General features: G+C 38.7%; 1 long non-coding RNA gene across 1 annotated transcript in view; it reads right to left on the bottom strand.

Annotated features, from left to right (window-relative positions):
* LOC122204461 overlaps positions 1-20657 on the bottom strand; it is a 69328-nt gene that overhangs the window by 31401 nt on the left and 17270 nt on the right. The gene's annotated exons all lie outside the window — the stretch shown is intronic.

Here is a 20657-nt window from a genome sequence, read left to right as displayed (position 1 = left end):
AATGACTCAAAAATCAAGATGCAATTAGATAAAGAAGTTTGTAAATTATTGTATAAAAGTAAAAATAAATCTCTTGCATAAAAAAACCACAAAATTTGAAATCAATTAAATTTGGAGAAGATACCTGCAAATATAACAAGGATAAAAGCCTAATCTTCCTAATGTATAAAGAACTTCTTAAAAATGATAGGAAAAGAAATACCAAAAACCTGATGATAAATGGGAAAAAGACACAGGTGACAGAAAATATATTGTAAATAGTCTTTAAAATAAAACAATACCCAACTTTATCCAAAGAATAATGTAAATCAAACTATAGTGAGATCTAGTTCTCATCTATGAGATTGCTAAAAATTCAAAAGATGGACAACACACTCTATTGAGTATATAGAAAAAAAGATACTGCATTGCTGGTGGTGATGCAAGATAGTGCCACACCTGTGGAGGGAAGTTTATTAGTATCTACAAGACATAAGTATTCATTTACTCTTTGACCCGGCAATTTAATTTCTAGTAATTTACCCTGGAATTACACCTTAATAAAAAAAAAAAAAAACACCCCCCCAAAAAAACCCAAAAACAAACCCACCTATACACAAATTTGTTTGTTCAATACCACTTTCTTGTGATATTGAAATACTGGAACACAAATGTCCATCCATAGGTGAATGTTTGAGTAACCTTTGCACAGCAAAGTTCTATAAACATAAAGATGCACAGAATGAGGAAAATGTCCTTGAACTGTGACAGAGTGATTTCCAGGGTATATCATCAAGTGGAAAACAATAATAACAACAACAACAAAGCAAGATATAAAGGATTCATCATGTTTACATTGAATCTAGTCTTGAAGCTACATCACACAAAACAGATGGTGCAAAATTGCACGAGATATCTCACCTCAGGACTCTTAAAAAATGTCAGTGTAGAGTTGCCTGGGTGGCTCGTTAAACATCCGACTATGGCTCAGATCATGATCTTGCTGTCCTTTAGTTCAAGCCCCATATCCAGCTCTGTGCTGACAGCTCAGAGCCTGGAGCCTGCTTCAGATTCTGTGTCTCCTTCTGTCTCTGCCCCTCCCCAGTTTGTGCTTGCACTCTCTCTATCTCTCTCTATTCACAAAAATAAATAAATAAACTTTAAAAAAAGACTGTTATAAAAAAAAAGTGTAATGAATGACCAGAAAAAGAGAAATATACAGGGCAGTGGACCTGTTCTAGATTAAAAGATACCAGAAAGACTTGCAACCAAATTCAGTAAGTAATTTTTTATTGATTCCTGGATCCAATAACAACACTTATTAAAGACATTTTTGGAAAACTCAAGTACAGACTGTATACAAGTCATACTTTTCAGTGTTAAGTTATGTTATTGGTATTGTGGTTGTATAGGAGAATGTTCTTGTTTATGCTGAACAAGGTACGTGCTGAAGTATTTAGGGATGAGTTGTCATGATATCTGCAATGTACATTTAAAGAGTTCTAAAGGATGTATGTAGATAGAGCTAGATAAAGCCATATGAGTGCTCATTGTACTATTTCAACTCAAAAGCAGATTTGAAATTATTCAGATAAAAATGTGAGGGATAAAGGGAATGTCCAGAATAAAAGATTTAAATTAAAGCCATGCCTTTTATTTATTTTGTAACTCATTAAGGTTGCAATTTTTTTTCATCCCTCACCCCGTCCCCACCAACCTTGGCTCAGTTCTGCCATCTGTATCGCCCTCGCAACCACAAGGGGTACCCAAGACCTGATACCTGATCTGTGGCCCCTGTGCCATCCCAAAGGTATTTCCTTTGTTCCTGATGGTTATGCAAAACCATCCTGGGCAGCCCCCATGTCTTTCACGTATCCCACTGCCAACTGAGCAGCAAAAGCAAAACAGAAGTGATTAGGTTTCCAGTTGCTATCACTGCACAAGAGATGTCATGTGTCTCATACTCCCTCTTGGGTTAGAAATCAAAATAGCTGCCTGGACACATGTGGATCAAGAGTGCCTTCCCCCTTCAATTAGAATGATTTTTTTTTCCCTTTGGATTCGACATCAAAAAGACTAATCTTTCAGGGTTAGGGACTTGATGTTTTTATAAGAGAAAAAAGACTGTTTTGTATATTTTTTTACAATGCCTCTATTGTGCCTGCCTTTTTTTTTTTCCCCTCCTTTTCCTTAATGGACATTGTATGGTACCAAGACATATAGAAGTAACTCAACATGCTTGTTGAGAATGAATTTGGATCAGTAGGTATATTGTAACATCTGTGTGTAGATGTATAAGATAACAGAAGTCTTAAGTTTGGTGAGATATAGTGAAGCTTAAAATGACCTTAATAGAAAGAACAAAAATAGAAAAACCTGGGGGTGAATGATGCCTTTTTCTCAATCTCTGTATTTCTTATCCTAGGATTTGTAAACTGAAGCAGATGGCATAGTGACTCTTTCGTTGGTTATAGACAGAACCCCTACATTAGGCTTACTCTGGGGGGCACCCAGACATTCTCAGACCACAACCTGGACTCCTGGTTCCTAGGACTCAAGTGACTTGGAACAGACTTTTGCGTTCCAAAGCCCTAATCAGATTTTACTGAACAACCCAACCACTGGCCACTGCTTAAATATATTCTACCCAATTTTTGATCAGAATGGAAAGCCATTAGGTAGAATTGAGGACATTTAGTAGACCTAGCTATCATTTTGTATCCTGCATGTAATTTGTTTAGATGCTTCTAATAAGATGTTTAGTTATCTCGCTGGCATTATGTTTGTAGAGACAAAACTTAGAGGACCAAAATCACTTTCTTCTACAGGAGTAACAGGACTGACAGATTGGAAGATGAGAGTAACTGTAATTTATTCTGAATCTGTGAAGATTTTCATTGTATGCATACTAGGGGAAAAAATGGGAAAAACAGCCCAGTTGACTTTTCAGGATGTGTTACCCCTATAGACTAAATAACAGATGCACATTTTTATTGTCAACCTCTTCGTAACTACATGAGGAGTCTTGGTTAATGAATTAAAGGGCAAGATCCTTTTCCTTTATGAAGGCAGATGATTGTGCCACTTAATCAGCAAACTGTGTTTAATTAACTCTAAAGTTAATAAAACTAGATAAGTCTCACTAATAACTGGCAGAGAAAAGTCAAATAAATTATAAAGCCAAATCTGAATTTCTCAGGATTACAGTTAGATTGAGAAAAATGTCTTTCAGTTGTATGTATATGCTTAAAATTTATTTTCCACTTTACACCTCAGGGGACAATTTTTTTTTATATACCAAGAAAGTCTGCTCATGGATCTGAAAACCAATTCAGCACTTTTCTTTATTTTATTTCCAGAATTTAGCAGTATTTTGGAAATGGCTAAAGAAAAAAATAATAACTAAGTTGAGATGGGATTCAACATTTCAACCCCAGTGTTCAGCCAAACAGAATTTAAGGCTCTGAATTGTAAACTCATTCCATTTGACTTGATTTTAGGGTCACATTGAGCCAAAACTAACTTATGTGTCTTGAATTCACTGCTTTGAACTGAACAGTAAACTGTTTACTTGCTCCCAATGGGAATACATTATGCTGAAAGATCGCTTCCTGTTTGTCCTAAAGGGGTTTCCCTTCCCTGAAAGAAGTCATAATTTAGGTCAGCTGTCTCTGCAGGGGCCATCCCTGACAGCTCTCTCAGGATAAGTGAGATCAGAAAAACACCATGCTGTCGCAATATATGAAACTAAAGGCTGGGCATGGCCCCTCCCTTTGCATAGGGCTTTAAGTTGAAAAACGGCCTGAATGCTGAAGACAGAGAAAAAGCACACATTTCCCCCCAAGTGACTCCTGCTGAATATCCCTATGGCTTGTTTCAGATGCTCCTGAAAGCAATAGGAATGTTACCCCGTGTGGATATTTTAGACAATCTGTAGGAGGAGTGCCCAGAAAGCATTGTACCTTTTTCTAGTGTGACATTGGGACATGCTGGAGAATAAAAATAATCCCGGATCAACAGGAATTAAATGCTGTTTGTCCGTTCTGCAATTAGGAACAAAAACTTAAAATGCCACCTTGCCAAAAATAACGGGCAATTAAAATATGCCGAATTCATGATACTACATGTGGTAGCCAAGCATTCTCAAGAAGCATCTTTATGGAGGAATAATTGTCCTGGAGTTTTCAGTTGCTCACTTCCCCTCGTGTTACCTACTGAACTCTTTACCTTCTACCTTTGAAAAGGAAGTCAAGGTTTCTGTATTTTCTTTCTTCTGGATTCATCCAAAGTAGTATCATCAGTTCTTATTATTTCTGGTCACTGTCAGATCAAGGAACTACTGTGCCCTGTTCTGGTAAATTTTAAGTGTGATGCTGAATCCTGGCATGAGCTACTGCCTGAATGAGTCCCCACAAGAGCGTGTGGACGTCCAAAGATGACCCCCATTCACACAGCTGGGAAAATCAATTCAATTGAAAGCACATATACAATCTTTTTCAGGTGTGATAGGTAGCATATTACTAGGTTAGCACCTTCATAATTCTTTCTGGCGAGGCCCTGTGGGAGATGGGCAGATATTGGGTCTCATCTTTGCCAAGTGCTTTCATTCCAGCAGGCTCCCTTCTCTGAAAGGCAACTGGAATTGAAAAATGGAAAACCACTTGAGGTGACATTGGAAGGGACCAACGAGCTTACAGGAGATAGTGACTGTCAATAAGGCAGAAATAGGGGATTTTGCTAGAAAAAATTTTGCAAATTTGTCTACCCTCCACCACAGTGTCTTAAAAATGGCAAGTATGCAACAAAAAAATTGTGAAAAGTATGAAAATGGTAAATGCACTGTGTAGCATTACAGGGGAAGAGGGGAGGAAAAGGTAGAAAGTAAAATTTTAAGAGGAAGCACAAAACCATTATTTTAAAAACAGATGGGAATGCAGTTCTGGGTCTTCTAAACCACACTAGTGAAACTGTGTGTTTCACAGGGTTGTCCTCTGAGTTCTAAGAGTAAATAACGCATTCCTCTCATAGCAATAATGGCAACAGAGGGGAGAGAGAAGGAGTTAGAGAAGGAAAGAGTGAAAGAATATTATACTAGAAAACAACTAAAAAATTGTGATAGTTGTATACAAATAAAATTCAGTAACAGAGGTTACATCAGGATAAGACTTAAAACTAAGAAATACAATTGAAACATAATATATGGAATATATAAATAGAGAAAAAATTTAAAATGGAATTTTTCAGCAACAGCCATAACTCAAGAACAATAGGAACAGGCTTGAAGGCATATGGACAAGGTATTTCTTGTTACTGTGTGGGCTGCGTGCAGTGGGATGTGGGATATTCTGTTGCGAGGCTTGAGAGATCCTGCTGGGTGCTATTTAGTGGTTATTAAAGAAGGGTCGAGATTTTGTAAATTACTATCACTTTAGAGAAAGTCGACACACAAGCAGGTCAGGAAGGACACCATAAGTTCATCCAAGAAATGCAAGACAAAAGTGAGCCTTCTGGTAGAAATCTATAGAAGATTTTTATTAACATTGATACCCAGGAATCTTGAACATGGAAGCCTTTCAAATTAACTACAGAGTGCTGTACTACAGAGTTATGAAGTCTGGAACTAGACAACAGTGATAGAATCATTTTTGTTTAATATTTAATTTGAGAAAGAGGAAGTGCAGGGGAAGGGGAGAGAGAGAGAGGGAGAGAGAGGATCCCCAGCTGACTCTGCACTGTCAGTGCTGACCTTAGTGTGGGGCTTGAACCCACGAACTGTGAGATCATGACTTGAGCAGAAATCAGGAGTCGGACGCTTAACTGACTGAGCCACCCAGTTACCCCATGATGAGATCTTCTCAAGGGTAAAGTGAAAAGATTTGGGAACTCCTCTACCCTCATTTACTAGATTGCCAAAATACTGGAAATGATAGTTCAGGAAAGAATGTGGGAAAATCAGATTTTGAAAAGGTCAAAGAAAACCAAAGGCAAGGATTTCCTTTGAGATGGATGGATATAAAAAAGTGACAGAGACAGGGGCCAGAAGAAAAGAAGAAATACGTTACTGAAGCTATAAAACAGTTTTGAGATCTGTTGTTGGAAATTCTGTGGTCCATCTAGCCCTTATTAGATGAAAACATCAAACCATACTCAATAGAGCATTAAAAAGAATTAGGGCAGAAGAAGCACAAATACTACCCAGAGGAGGAAACACAAAACACAACAGGACTCATAAACCCCTAGTAAAGGGATATTCATGACCGATTAGAAGTTTGCTCTCATTTGTGAAAAAGAATGGCAAGGCCTACCAAAAACCCCTGAGACCCCCAAAAATATTTTCCATATCTACCTGGTCATATGTGCCAAACTGCATCAGAATAAATTTAATTAGCAGTTTTAGCTACTTTGAAATCCTAGGTGATCAGTGTTAAAACTGAAGGAAATTTAATCAGATAGGTACCAAACCCAATCAAAGACGGCTTGTAGCCACTGCTAATGTTAAACCGGGGAGCATCCATTATGTTAGAAATGACGCAGTGAGCTGAACTAAAAGTGAGAAATTAGTGTGATTTGATACTGTGACCCAGCCAGTGACTCAGTGTCTGCACTGGGTGTAGTCCGAGGGCCATGGCCATGGGATGTGAATGTATGGTGGAACCCTGTGTTTACCGTCCTGGTTTGCTCAGTCTTTGATAAGCCAGCATAACAAATTTTCTTGGGTATCTTTTTCCCTTGGCTTGACTCAGAATTTGTGATAGACATCGGTGGCCCGAGTTCTTTTGGTATCATTATAGAACAGGAAACAAGAAGAGAACCTTTTTTTTTTTTTTAAATCAGATTCCCCATGAACTCCAACTATTTTGGACCCATGTATTTTACCACCTAAGACTTCACCCTATAGATAGACTTAGCAAGGTGAGTTCATGTCTGTAGATCAAAGTCCTTAACTACTTAAAATGATAGGCAGAATTTTGTTTCTATGGATATGTGATCAGTGTTTTTTGAGGAGAGAATATCATTGGTTATTTATCTGAAATGATTAAGAAAGACATTTTGTTATTCCAACAGTATAGTGCCTTCACTGTATGTGTCAACAGATTCTTTGATTATAAAAGTGAATGAGATAGCCATTGCCCTTAAGCCATTCTCAGTGCACCGAGGTAAACAAAACCTAGCCAGTTTAAAAAAAAAAAAAAAAAGCATTCTCAGTTGCAGTAAAGAGACCCATCGAGCTAATGGATCCAGGGAATTACAGAGGAAGGAGCGACAAGATTAAAGTTTCTTCCTGAAGTTGTCTGAAATAGTGGCAAATAGAAAGAAAGTTTAGACACCAAGACAAGACAGTAAGTAAATAAGTCCAGAAATCTAAGCATGTGTGTGAATTGGTATGTATGGGAGCTGACAGCAGCTAGGTTTTGCAGCGATTTATTTTGAGCAATTAATTTGTAAGATCCTGGAATGCTGAGTTGAATTGTCACCTTGCCCACACATCTGGAAAGATGCTAGGAACCTCTGACATAGTTAATGAAAACAAATGGCTCTTGTTGGGGCATTATGAATGGCTAGGCAAGCAACACATCTCTCTCTTTGGCAAATTTTGCCATAATGTAATGACAGAAAAATGTCAAAGAGCCCTACCAGATGTCTTTCCTAATGGATACAAAGACTTGATGTGCAGGAATGGTAAATGCCAACGTGAAAGGGAGATAAAAAGAAAAATAGATCCAGTGTGTTGGATTTAGAGATTAAGTTTTTGAGAATTTAAAAAAAAAAAGTAATCATCTAACATGTACACATTAGAAAAGGTAAGAGTTAAAATTAAGTGATCCATCTCTACTTCTCATCCGCCTTGATCTAGAGAAAATTTGCTTGAACTGATTTAAATGCATTTTTGAATTAATCCACAACCCTGATGAGGTTAGTTCAAAGTGAGTTAATTAGAATCTCTAACCTTAGAAAATGCTGACTGGTGAAAAACTGGCCAGCATCCATGTGTTACACTGTAAAGACTTATAGACAACTTTTCAGCCAAGTGTAAGGCAGGAAAATGCTAATGAGATTGCACACACAGAGACACACAGAAGAGGGAGCAGGTATGGACGAAACATGTGTGCTCCAAGTTCTGCTGAGGGTCCCCTACATGTGCTTTGGCAGTGGTGGTTCATTAGGAGTGTCTGTGTGGATCCAGGATATCACATGTGAAAGAACTAAGTGAAATGGAGAACATACTCTGCAGAAAACAGGGAAGGGAGGTGGGGAGATGACCATACCAGATACATGTTTCCAGTTGATCAGCAGGGGTAAATAAATAGTCTGTCATACCTTTGTTTCTTATATCCGGTGTGGCTGGAGGTTTATTAAATAGAATGCACAGTGAAAGCAGAGTCAGCAGGAATGTAGCTAATCCAAGCGTTTAACTGCAGGCTGGGAAAAGAGCAGTCTCTCTGCTTTGCTGGCAAGCCCTGGGTGCTGAGTAAGCTGGTGATGTTCCCCTGAGAAGTAAGGTGGGCTGGGAGGGGGAAAGGGCTGAGGGGAAAGAACCGGCCTGGACTTCTATTTGAGAGGGACATGTAAAGTTGAATACTTGCCTGGCTTAGAACAAAGGGCAAAATCAGCTTCAGGAAAGAACACTTTAATTAAAAAAAATAAATGAGTTAAATTAAAAAATTCTTTTTAGGGAGCATTAGAGAAATAAACAAGAGAAAGAAAGCATAAAGCCAAAATCAAGTAGTTTTCTAGCATGGTCATAGAGCCATAGGAAGATCGCAAGCTTTTGGGTTGCATACACCTGGGTAAATTTCTTAGGTCTATTGCGTGCTAACCAGGATTACTACCCGTGGTCGAAGTATTTATATCCATAGCTAACTCATTTATTAGGTGGTAGGCATTGGGATCTTATGCATTATTTTACTCAGTTCTCTCTGCAGCTTTGTTTTATTAAGTTGGGGAGACGTTAAATATCTTGTCTAAGGTTATGCAGCCAGAAAAGAATAGAGTCAGGATTTTAACTCAGGTCTCTATGACTATTTATTTGTATCCCAGTTACATTCTCTGTGAAATAAAGATGCTGTTCCTAATCTTCCAAAGCTTTTGAGTGAACATAGTGGCAGCTAGTAACAGTTGGTTGCCTCTCTCCCTGGCTGTACCCATTTGTTCAGCAAAAATCAGACTACATCTCTGTGTTTTACACTTTGGGTCACTGATGGCTGGGCCCTTGGAACTGGCCCGTTTTGCCCCAAGGAGAGAGTGACCCTAATCTGAAGGGAATAACCACCACATGCCCGTGCCGGTCATGCTCAACCCTCCTGGAGTGCTTTCTCTTTTCCACCTGTGTCTGTCCCGAAGGCAATCTCATCTAGCCCCTCAGCTTCAAAAACCATCTCCAAGGGTTGTTAAATCCCAAATCCACATTCCCAGTCCTCACATGTCCACTTGGATGTCTCACAGGTATTACACTGGGGCTATTCAAAGCTGAACTCTTGATTTTTCACCCCCAATTTGCTCCTTCTCCAATCATATCCCAGTAAGTGGTATGAGCCATCCACTTGCTGAAGCTCTAAATCTGAGAATTGTTCTTGACTCTCCTCTCTTTCTCAGTCCAGAAAATTTTGTTGACTTTCCCTGTACAATATATACCGATTCTATTCGCTCCTCGCTACCTCCAAAACCATGACCCTAAGAGAAAATTGCTACCACCTTACACCTGGACTACTGTAATGATCATTCTGAATGGACTTCCATTCTGTAATCCATTCTTCATAGAGCCATCACCATGAGCTTTATGAAATATAGGTAATATCATGCCCTCCCCTTATTTAAACCCCTCCAATGACTTCTGATTGCACCCAGAGAACAAATCTGAACTCCTCATTCTGGTTTACAGACCCTTGCAAAGTGTCTTCAGCCATCCTCTGACTTCACGTCCTACTTCAGGTACATTGTCCTTTGTTTCCTTCAAACAATCTAAGCACATATCTCCTCCAGGTTTGTAACTGTTTGTTCCCTCTGCCTAGAATTTCCTTTGTCCATTTCTTCCCATAATAGGATCTTTCTTGATATTCAACTATAAGCTGAAATGTCACCTCCTCAAAGAAACTTTTTTCTGACACCTCAGTGACTCTGCATTGGCCTACTTAATTCTTTGCATGTGGCACTTCTCAATATCTGGGGGATTTCTTGTTTATCTGGTTGTTAGTCATCTATTCACACTTTTGTTCACTTATTTCTACCACACACAGCAACAGTATGGTGCCCGCTGTCAACATATGGCTCTTTCCACATGCAGCTAGTGGTTACCATATTGGACGATTGGATGATGCAAATATGTGTTTCCATCATTCACAGAGAGTTCTGCTGAATCCCCCAGACAGTGCCTGGCAGGTCATAGACTCTTGGAAATATTTGCTGAGGAAGTGAATGAGCAGATGAACAAATGATGTGTATAAAAAGGAATCTAACTTTTTTAGGAGGAGACACCCCTTGGAGATATCACAAAGAGTTAGGCTGTTGACTCGTGGCTCTTTTTACTATAGGAGAAGTTTCCTTAGGAGAATTCTGAAGATATAAATTAATCCACCCAGAGGGGCTGGGATAATTCAGCACTAACGTTTGGAACTTAATAGCTCTCCATCACAAAGAAGCTATCAGCAAGACAATTAGCTAGTCTCACTTCTGCCTCCACTGAGAGTCCTAGGCTGACCATAGAACCACTGTTAGGGCCAAGTCAAGATTGACTTTTTCATGCAGCGTTTGTGGGCAGCAGTCAAGCTCATGCACAATGTGCTGGGCACCATTGTAGAACAGATGGTTCCAGAGCTCCCACACTCACAACCCCTTAATGAGACCTATACATACACAACCATGATGCCCTGTGTTAGGTGCTATAATGCAGATAGCATGTGCAGGGGTGCAGCAAAGGACCAAGTGACCACAGTGAGTCTGGAAGGGATGAAGAGTCCTTATGTCAGACAGAGTATCTCAAGGAGGTGACCTTGAGCTGGGTCTTACAGGATGAGTAGGAGTTCACTAGTAGTCAGAGACATTTTTATCAGAGTGAACTGTATCCAGAGACAAGAGAGAGTTGTGATGGTTCATTGCATGGGGAAGCCTGAAACAATTTGGAACAGATGAAATGCAGAGCACAAGCATCAGCACACCGGTGGCAAGGCAGTGGAAGGAGACAGAGATCGTGAAAGGCCATATGTGAACCATGAAGGATTTGAACACTATTAGGAAGATGACTTGGTACCAATAAGGAAGTTAAGGGTACAACTTAGGAAAACTTTATCTTAGAAAGATCCGGGAGCACCTGGGTGGCTCACTCGGTTGAGTGTCTGACTCTTGATTTTGGCTCAGGTCATGACCTCACAATTTGTGGGATCAAGCCCTGTGTTGGGCTCCGCACTGACAGCACAGAACCTGCTCGGGATCCTCTGTCTCCCTCTTTCTCTGCCCCTCTCCCACTTGCTGGTGTGTGGGCACTTGTGCTGTCCCTCCCTCCCTCCCTCCCTCCCTCCCTCCCACTTTCTCTCTCAAAAATGAATAAACATTAAAAAAGAAAGATCCAGAACAGAGGTTCTTAATTTTGTGTGTGTGTGTACCAGGGACTCCCATTTAGCAGTCTAGGAAAACCAAGAGATCCTGTCTGAGGATTTAAAAAACAAACAAACAAACAAACAAAAAAATAGAATTTCGAAGGGGACCAATACATTAAGATACAGTGATCCAAATACAGAAAAACTAAGTTTGTGATACAGCAACATATATGCTTCTTTAGTGAATGCATTAAATAACAAGATCTAACAACAAGTCTAGTAACTATGATAGCTGTGAGTGGTGGTGAGTATACACAATATTTGGGGATATTTACCAAAGCCGTAATGAGATAGGAAACTGTCTCTGATTTTGTTTGGTGCCCAAGTCACTGCTACTACAAATAATACTAAGGTTTGTTGTCTTCACTCTTCTTCTTCTTTTTTTTTTTTTATAAGTTTATTTATTTACTGAGAGAGCGAGCGAGCAGGAGAGGGGCAGAGAGACAGAGACAGAGAATCCCAAGTAGGCTCCTCAGTGTCAGCATAGAGCCCAACAGGGCTCATCCCACTGACTGTGAGATCATGATCTGACCTAAAATCAAGAGTCAGAGGCTTAACCGACTGAACCAGCCAGGCACCCCTGTTGTCTCCAATCCTGACAGAAAGAAATGTTAAATTTCAGGTAGATGTCACTGAAAATGCAGATTTTTTTTTTATCCAAGTTGATGAACCACTGATTTCTATCCAGATTAAGAGCCCCTGCTTGAGGTGATATAGGAGATGAACGTGAGGTAGGAAGGACTAAGAGTGGGTGCTGTGTGGCTGGACACAGAGAACGCAGTTAGAACATCTGCAGGGCTCCTATGAAAGATGAGGAAGCATGAGCTGAGCACGTGCCTTTAAAACCAATGTGGCACATACTTCCGAATTAGAACATTTATTTTTTTTCTGAATTAGGACATTTAAAGGGCATTTATTTATATAATAAATGATTCATCACAGGTCTCCTACAAATAGTCACCCCCTTACCTTATTTAAGGTATAATTTAATTTACAGAACTTGGAGGTAGACAAGCTACAGAGACACAGTGCTGCTGGAGAGACACTGGAGAGTTGGGCTAGTTCTGTTTTCCGAGCTCATGTGGAACATGGTGGGAAGAAAACTGAGTAGTTCCAAAATCTGTTCTTCCCAGAAAAGAAATGCTTTTTGTACATCTCATCGCTTTGTTTTGTTTTTAAATACGTACATACACATGAAACACACACACACACAGTCGAACATCCTGACATCATCGGCAGTAACAAATGGCTCAGGACTGAAAGGAGTGTATTGTGCCTTCCTTCGTTGCAACACACACATTTCAAGCACAGAGTGTTTTGGACCCAAGAACATCTTATAAAGGAACAGGGATCCAGGGAGTCACCTTTCAAGACCTATTTATCTCATAACTTGAACTGAAAGCTTCTATCTTGCTATAAACTCTTAAATTGTCCTGTCTGTTTTATGGTGCCTTATTGAATTTTCTAGGCTCTAGGCAGAAGGCTTAAAGTAGGCTTTCTTATTCTTTATTTTTATTGCCAGTAGCAGTGGTGAAGGAGAGGGAGGGGTTTGGACTCAATCCCTGTTGTTTTAGGTGTTTCCCTGTCTCAAGCCTATGCATTCTGCTTCTCCATGCAGAGAAAACCTGCTTTGACGTGAAGGTCCTGTGTCTTCTGCTGAATGCTGAATTTTGCATGCCGGAGATTTGTTGTCTGAGAAGAATAATACCTCTCGTCTCAGAAATAGGTGTTCAGTACACACCTGGAGAGCCAGAATTTCTGGATCCCCTACTCCTCCACTTATTAGCCATGTGATTTGGGGGAAGTTATCTAAATACTCTGTAGTTTCCTCATTGTACAAGAAGCATGATTAGAACCTTTGGCACCTTTCTCAGAGAGATGTTATCACAGTTGAGTTAATACACCTAAAGTGCCCACAACAGGATCTGGAATATAATTGCCCAGTAAATGGTAGGTGCTGTTATCTATGTGTGAAATGCACATATGCCTCCTACACCAGTGGAAATTCCTACATATAGTTGCTGTAGGTTGTACAAAGGGGAAAGAGATCATGATGCTTCTGTGAGATCAGACTTCAGGGAGACTAGAGACTATTTATTTTTATTTGAAACACATTAGAAGATGCAGCTACTTGTCTGAGTTCCTCGTTCAAACAATTCAAACCAATTGGGATTTAGTTTGAACAACATATAAAGCTTACTGTTCTTATTGAAGACTCCAGACTTTCAAAGAAAGGCTTGATCTTGGTCCAGGTCAGAAGGGCAGAAAGTGTCAGCCTCTTCCCCCCCCCGCCCCGAACCATATGGAAGGACTAAGAAAAGAAAAAGTCAACAACAGTAATAAGGGAGAAAACTCTTCACAGTTGTATACCTTTGGGGATTGCTGTTTGTCCGAGTTAAAAGTTCAGTTGCTGTTGTTTCTAGACTCTTAGCTGTGTTAGTTGTTTCTAGACTCTTAGCTAAGCCTGTGAGCAGGATGGAAGGTTATTTCACTGTAGGGCATTTACAACAAACTAAAGGAGATGGAGTGAAAGAGATGTGCATTTATGTAGTCCTCGGTGATATGTCAAAATAGTAGATAGGTTGTTTTTCCTTCCGTTTGTCCCTCGGAAGATAAGAGCTGTCACTTCATATTTATATTATAGACACAAGCACAGGTGTGTGGCCGAAAAGGCAAGAGGAAGAAATTGTTTTCACATAATGTTACATTTTAAAAATGTAATCATACAGCACAATTACAGTATATATATGTTCTTCTATTGTCCTGTGACAAACTATCACAAAGCTGGGGACTCAGGACAGCACTCATTTCTCATCTCACAGTTGTGGAGGTCAGAATTCTGACACGGCATGACTGAGTTCTCCGCTTAGGGTATGGCAAAGTTGAAATCAAGATGTCAGCCAGCTGCATCCTTGTCTGGACACTCAACTAGGGAAAGATCTCCTCTAAGCTCCTTCAGTTGTGGCACATTCATTTCCTTGTAGTTGTAGGACTGAGGTCCCCCTGTGGGCTGTCAGTTTGGGGACTGATGTGAGCAACTAAAGGCTAGTCCCAGGTCCTCGCCACGTGGCCCTGTGGCATTTCATAACATGGATGTTGACTTTCTTCCAGGCCTGCCTGAGTGTGTCTCTCTGACTTCTCTGCTTTTGAAGGGCTCTTGTGAGCTGCATACGTTCTTTATATATTTTGGATAATAACCCCTTATCACATATATCATTGGCAAATAGCTTCCCCCATTCAGTAGGTTGTCTTGTTGTTTTGTTGATGGTTTCCTTTGTTGTGTAGAAGCTTTTGATTTTCCTGCAATCCCTGTAGTTTATTTTTGCTTTTGTTTCCCTTGCCTCAGGAGACATAGCTAGAAAAATGTTGCTATGGCCAAAGTCAGAGAAATTACTACCTGTATTCTCTTCTAGGGTTTTTATGGTTTCAGATCTCACACTCAGGTCTTTAATCCATTTGGGCTTGTTTTTGTGTATGGTGTAAGCAAGTGGCCCAGTTGCATTCTTCTGCGTGTAGCTGTCCAGTGTTCCCAGCACCATTTATTGAAGAGACTGCTTATCATTATATATCCTTGCCTACTTTGTCATAGATTAGTTGACCGTGTAATCATGGGTTTATTTCTGGGGTCTCAATTCTGTTTCTCTGCCAGTACCCTACTGTTCTGATTATTGCAGCTTTGTGTAGTATATCTTGAAATTTAGTATTTTGATTTCTCCAGCTTATTCCTTCTTTCTTAAGACTGCTTTGGCTATTCAGGGTCTTCTGTGATTCCATACAAATCTTAGTATTATTCATTCTTGTTTTGTGAAAATGCTATTAGTATTTTGATAGGAGTTGTATTGAGTCTAGATGGCTTTGGGTAATATGGACATTTTAGCAACTTATACAACTCAACACCAAGAAGACACACAATCTGATTAAAAAATGGGCAAAGGACCTGAATAGACATTTTTCCAAAGAAGATGTACAGATGGCCAATAGACACATAACAAGATGTTTAATACCACTAGTCGTCAGGAAAATAGAAATCAAAACCACTGTTAGATATCACCTCACACTTATTAGAATGGCTAGAATCAAAGACGAGAGATAACAAGGGTTGGTGAAGATGGGGAGAGAAAGGAACCCTCGCACCCTGTTGATGGGAATGTAGATTGTCATGACCACTTTTAGAGAGTGGAGATCCCTCAAAAAATAAAAAATAAAAAATAGAATAGTATATGATCCAGTAACTCTACTATTGGGTATTTACCCAGGGAAAACAAAAACAATCAAAAAGATACATGCACCTGTTTATTGCAGCATTATTTACATTATTCCAGTCAAGACACAGATGCAACTTAAGTGTCCATCAGTAGACAAATAATGAAGATGTGGTACACACACACACACACACACACACACACACACAATGTGATATCATGCAGTCATTAAAACAGGTGAGATTGTGCTAAGTTGGACTGAGAAAGACAAGTAGTATATGACTCCACTCATACAAGAAATGTAAAAAAAAAATGAATGAAAAAGCAGAGTGAGAACTATAAATACAGAGAACAAACTAATGGTCACCAGTGGGAAGGTAATAGGGATGGGTAAAATGAGTAAAGGGGAGAGGGAAATACAGGCCTCCAGTTATGGAATGAGTAGGTCATGGGAATAAAAAGCAGAGCATTAAGGGGCACCCGGGTGGCTCAGTTAAGCATCTGACTTCAGTTCAGGTCATGATCTCACAGTTCATGGGTTTGAGCCCCAGGTTGGGCTCTGTGCTGACAGCTCAGAGCATAGAGCCTGCTTCAGATTCTGTGTCTCCCTCTCTCTCTCTCTCTCTCTCTGCCCCTCCCCTGCTCACACTCTGTGTCTCTCTCTCTCAAAAATAAACATTAAAATTTTTTTTTTAAAAAGAGCATTAAGAATACAGTCAATGATATTGTAATAGTGATGTAACGGGACAGCTGGTAGCTACTCTTGCAGTGAACATAGGATAATGTATGAACTTATGAAATCACTAACTCGTACATCTCAAATTAACATTGTGTGTCAACTATGCTGAAGAAGAAGAAGGAGGAGGAGGAGGAGGAGGAAAGAAGGAAGAAGGAAGAAGGAAGAAGGAAGAAGGAAGAAGGAAGAAGAAAGTAAACTCAAAAACAGGAAGGTCCAGGAAATGTCACCAGGTGTCATCTCCTAGGGGAAGAAGCTGGAATGCATTAAAACCTTCAAAATAAGTTAACCCAAAAGAAATGTTTACACCTTAATTACTTGGTAGAAAGCATGCAAATCACCAGGTAGAAGCCAAAACATGATTATATAACAGAATATAAGTTCTGATCAACTTACACTATGAAAGTCAAGAACTAAACTTAGGATACTTTCCAGTCATAAAAAGCCTACAACTTGTAGCAGAATAAAGCCCTTTCTCTCAAAAACAAAACAAACAAAAAACAAAAAAACATAACAAACTAAAATAAAAAAGCAAAGGGCTTATGTGATTAGGTCAGGCCCACAGAATAATCTTATCTAAACATCAACAGATTTGGGACTTTAATTACATAAGCAAAATTCCTCCACAGCAGTACCTGATTTGTGTTTAATTCAGTAATCAGCAGTCAGAAATTTGGGGGGACCATGTTATGGTTCTGTTTATCAGAATATACATATGCAAGATACAGCATGGTACATACTTATCCAGCATCTACAGGGTATGGAAGAGAACTAGTGTCCTTGAGTTTCTAGTCTAGGCCAGGTGCTGTTGGAAACTTCATGTTGATTACCATTTTCTCCCCTCCTAACGGCCCTGCCAATTAGTAGTTATGATGATGGAGGCCGAGAGACTTTAAGTAAAACATCTTTGGTCACTCAGAAAATGACAAGGCAAGATTTCAAACTTTTGAGTGTCTGGATTCAAATTCTGCACACTTGACTCCATACTGGTGGTTCTCAAACATTAGATGTATCTGATCAATGGAACTTGTTAAACATGGTAATTTCTAGGCCCTCCTCCAAGACATTCTGATTCTCTAAGTCTAGACTCGAAAGAATCTCATGGCTAATATAAACTTGGCTACATTAAGAACAGATATTTTAAAATCAAAAAAATCTCAAAGGACATTATTACAGAATAAAGGACAGTCATTTATGTCTTTATTTTTCTAACTTCTCTATGGAATGATAACAAATTTGTCAGTGAATGCTCTTATCCCCGGTCTGGCATTTGGGAGCCAACACTCATAGTTGGAGTATTTTTAGTTTTTACTTATTTATATGACATGCAGGACATTACTGATCATGAAAGAAAAATTTAGTGTAATTTAAAATACATGAATATTTTAATATAGTGTTAAAATTTTTTTAGCACTTCAAAGGCTTTTCACAATCCAATGGATAATCTTTGTTGTTCTGTTGGTGCACAGAGATCACTTAAATGAAAGTTCCAGCTGATAGATTACTAGATTAATAACAACTCATACTGTGTATGTATGATTATATCCTCAGAATGATAATAATAGCAGTAAGAACCTCTTTGATCTTTTCATCACTTCTACTTTTAAAGAGTTTTCATTGTTGCCAAATGGTAATTTATGTGTGTGTTTTTACCCACACATAACCATATATGTGTGATACATATTCTGACTTGTTAGTGACAGTTAATGTACCATACGTACTTCTCTTTGGCTTTCAAGTGTCAACAAACACCAGAATTAGCCATTAGGACATAATCTCTATGGAAATAAAGTAATTTCACACCAGAAATCACACTTATGAAATATTGGAGAATTTAGAGACCTTAGAAAGAAAAGGACACAAGAAATGGAAGAATGAGCAGAATTTTCCAAATGTGGAGTGTATTTCCACTCCTGTCTACATCAAATAGAGTACATCAAAGTCACATCTTACTCAGAGCCTGTGCTCAAAATTCAGCAAAAAAAGCAAAAATTACATGAAGTGAAAATTATCTTTGAAAACTAGATAAAGGGCTAGAACAGATGATACTACAGTTAAGCACGAGTTCAGGTATTTGACTTAAGTTTAGGGGATATTTTGTATTTAAATAATACATACCAGTTCTTGTTTGTTGCTGTTCTTGCACCATCCTTGTTGTTGTGTTGATTTTGTGAGTCCATATGATTTCACTTAACTTAATGAACGTATAATACAGTCCCACTTTTTAAAAAAGCTCTTTGAGCTGTATTTCTATCCCTAACTGGGGAGGGGGGGAGGATTACAGAGATGGTAACGTTTGAGCTGAATACAACTAAATTTGAAAAAGTATGAAAAAAGGCATACGAAGGAAGAAGAAATGAGCTGAAGATTTAAAAATAAAAAGCAAGTGTCCACATGTGTTCCTACCATTATTTTAAATAACATCTCTCAGAAACTGCTCTCATGGAAGCCAAAATAGTATTTTCAGCTCTGTTGATAAGGAAACTGGGAATTTTTGCTAGGCTTGCATCAACAAAGATTGCAAACCCTTGCGTTTTACTATTTTTTGTAATTAAAAATGTTTTTCACCTTCACTGATTTCACTCATTCCAGCCTCCCCCCACTCCTTCATCCCTTACTTCTGGCAACGACCAATCTGTTCTCTGTACCCATGAATTTGATTTTGTTCTGTATTTTAGATTCCATATACAAGTGAGATCATACAGTATTTGTCTTTCTCTGACTTATTTCACTTAGCAGAATGCCCTCTAGGTTCATCCATGTTGTCACAAATGGTAGGATTTCCTTATTTTTATGGTTGAATAATACTCGTGTGTATGTGTGTGTGTGTGTATGTGTGTGTGTGTGTATGCATGTATATATGTATAATATCTTTTTTATCCATTTATCCTGAATAATACTCTGTTGTATACATATAAACTACATCTGTTTTTACCCACTCACCTCTGAGACAAATGAGACCTATGATCTATTCTGTAATCTTTAATCAAATTTAAATGTAAATTAATTAAAAGTAAATAGAAAATCTAGTTTCTCAGTCACACTGGTTATAGTTTAAATGCCCAAGAGCCACATGTAGCTGGAGACTACCATATTGGAAAGATACAGCAGGGATACAGAAAATTTCCATCCGGAAAGCTCTGTTGGAAGATACTGATCCACCATTGGCTAAATGATTCTCCTTGGGGGGTAAATGGGACATGTGCTCTTCTGAGGTATTAGTCTTTTTTTCTAGAACCAGCTATCTGAAGAGAGACCACTAGATTAAACATCTATTTTTGCATACCTGCCTGTATATTCTGTTTGATTTGGGGAAATCATAAATGCTAAACAGACAGAACGGTATATTGGAAGAAAAATATTGCTGTTTCCAAAGCTGGCTAACTAACTTACAGATTTAACTTCCAGAAGCCAGTCACCCTAGGATTCTAGGTTTCTGAAATGGGACAATAGTGTTGACCTCAAGTGAACATTATCTGATTTGACTTAGATAATTCAAGAGGAAGAAATCTCAAAGCAAAGGATTCTGAATCATAAAAAACTTGGTCTTGAGATGAATGTATAATCAAGTCTACATGTTTGTTAGAGTATAAACAATAAAAATGTAATAATTTCAAGTAAGAGTGTATATTACTAAAATCCAATGGCAACTAAAGAATTTTGTAGAAAGTTGACTCAATTCTAGGAGGGATGTTTGATCACTGACATTATTTAGAATTGTTGGTGTGTGATAAAAAGCCGACTGAATTTTTTTTTTTGGCTGCTTTATTGTTGGTTTAAATTTCTCCCTCCATCCTTTCTGTGGTATGCCTGGGTATTCAGTATACCTGTTTGGTGGCTGATTCTCTCTCTAAACTCTTGGTTCTTTGAATTCCTTCTTTTTTAAAAAAAAAGATTTAATGTATTCTGCTGGTAGAATTTCTACAAATAGAATATGTTTCTCTTCCCTTGATAGATGATAATTTCTTGAGTCCGTGGATCATATCTGGATCATTTTTTTGCCCCCCAATAGCAGAGCAAAGTCAGTTCTCAGAAAACACTTGACTTTTGAGCTCAGATGACTAACAAGTACTTTAGATGGATTAAGAAGCCAAATTTTATGTTTTTAAAGTCATGTTTTAGTTATAAGTGATAGAACGAATTTCTGAC

The sequence above is a fragment of the Panthera leo genome, chromosome D4 (assembly GCF_018350215.1).
Source record: "Panthera leo isolate Ple1 chromosome D4, P.leo_Ple1_pat1.1, whole genome shotgun sequence".
Taxonomy (NCBI): Eukaryota; Metazoa; Chordata; class Mammalia; order Carnivora; family Felidae; genus Panthera; species Panthera leo.
The sequence above is the reverse complement of the archived record's forward strand: the minus strand, read 5'-3'. Positions and strand labels throughout refer to the sequence as shown.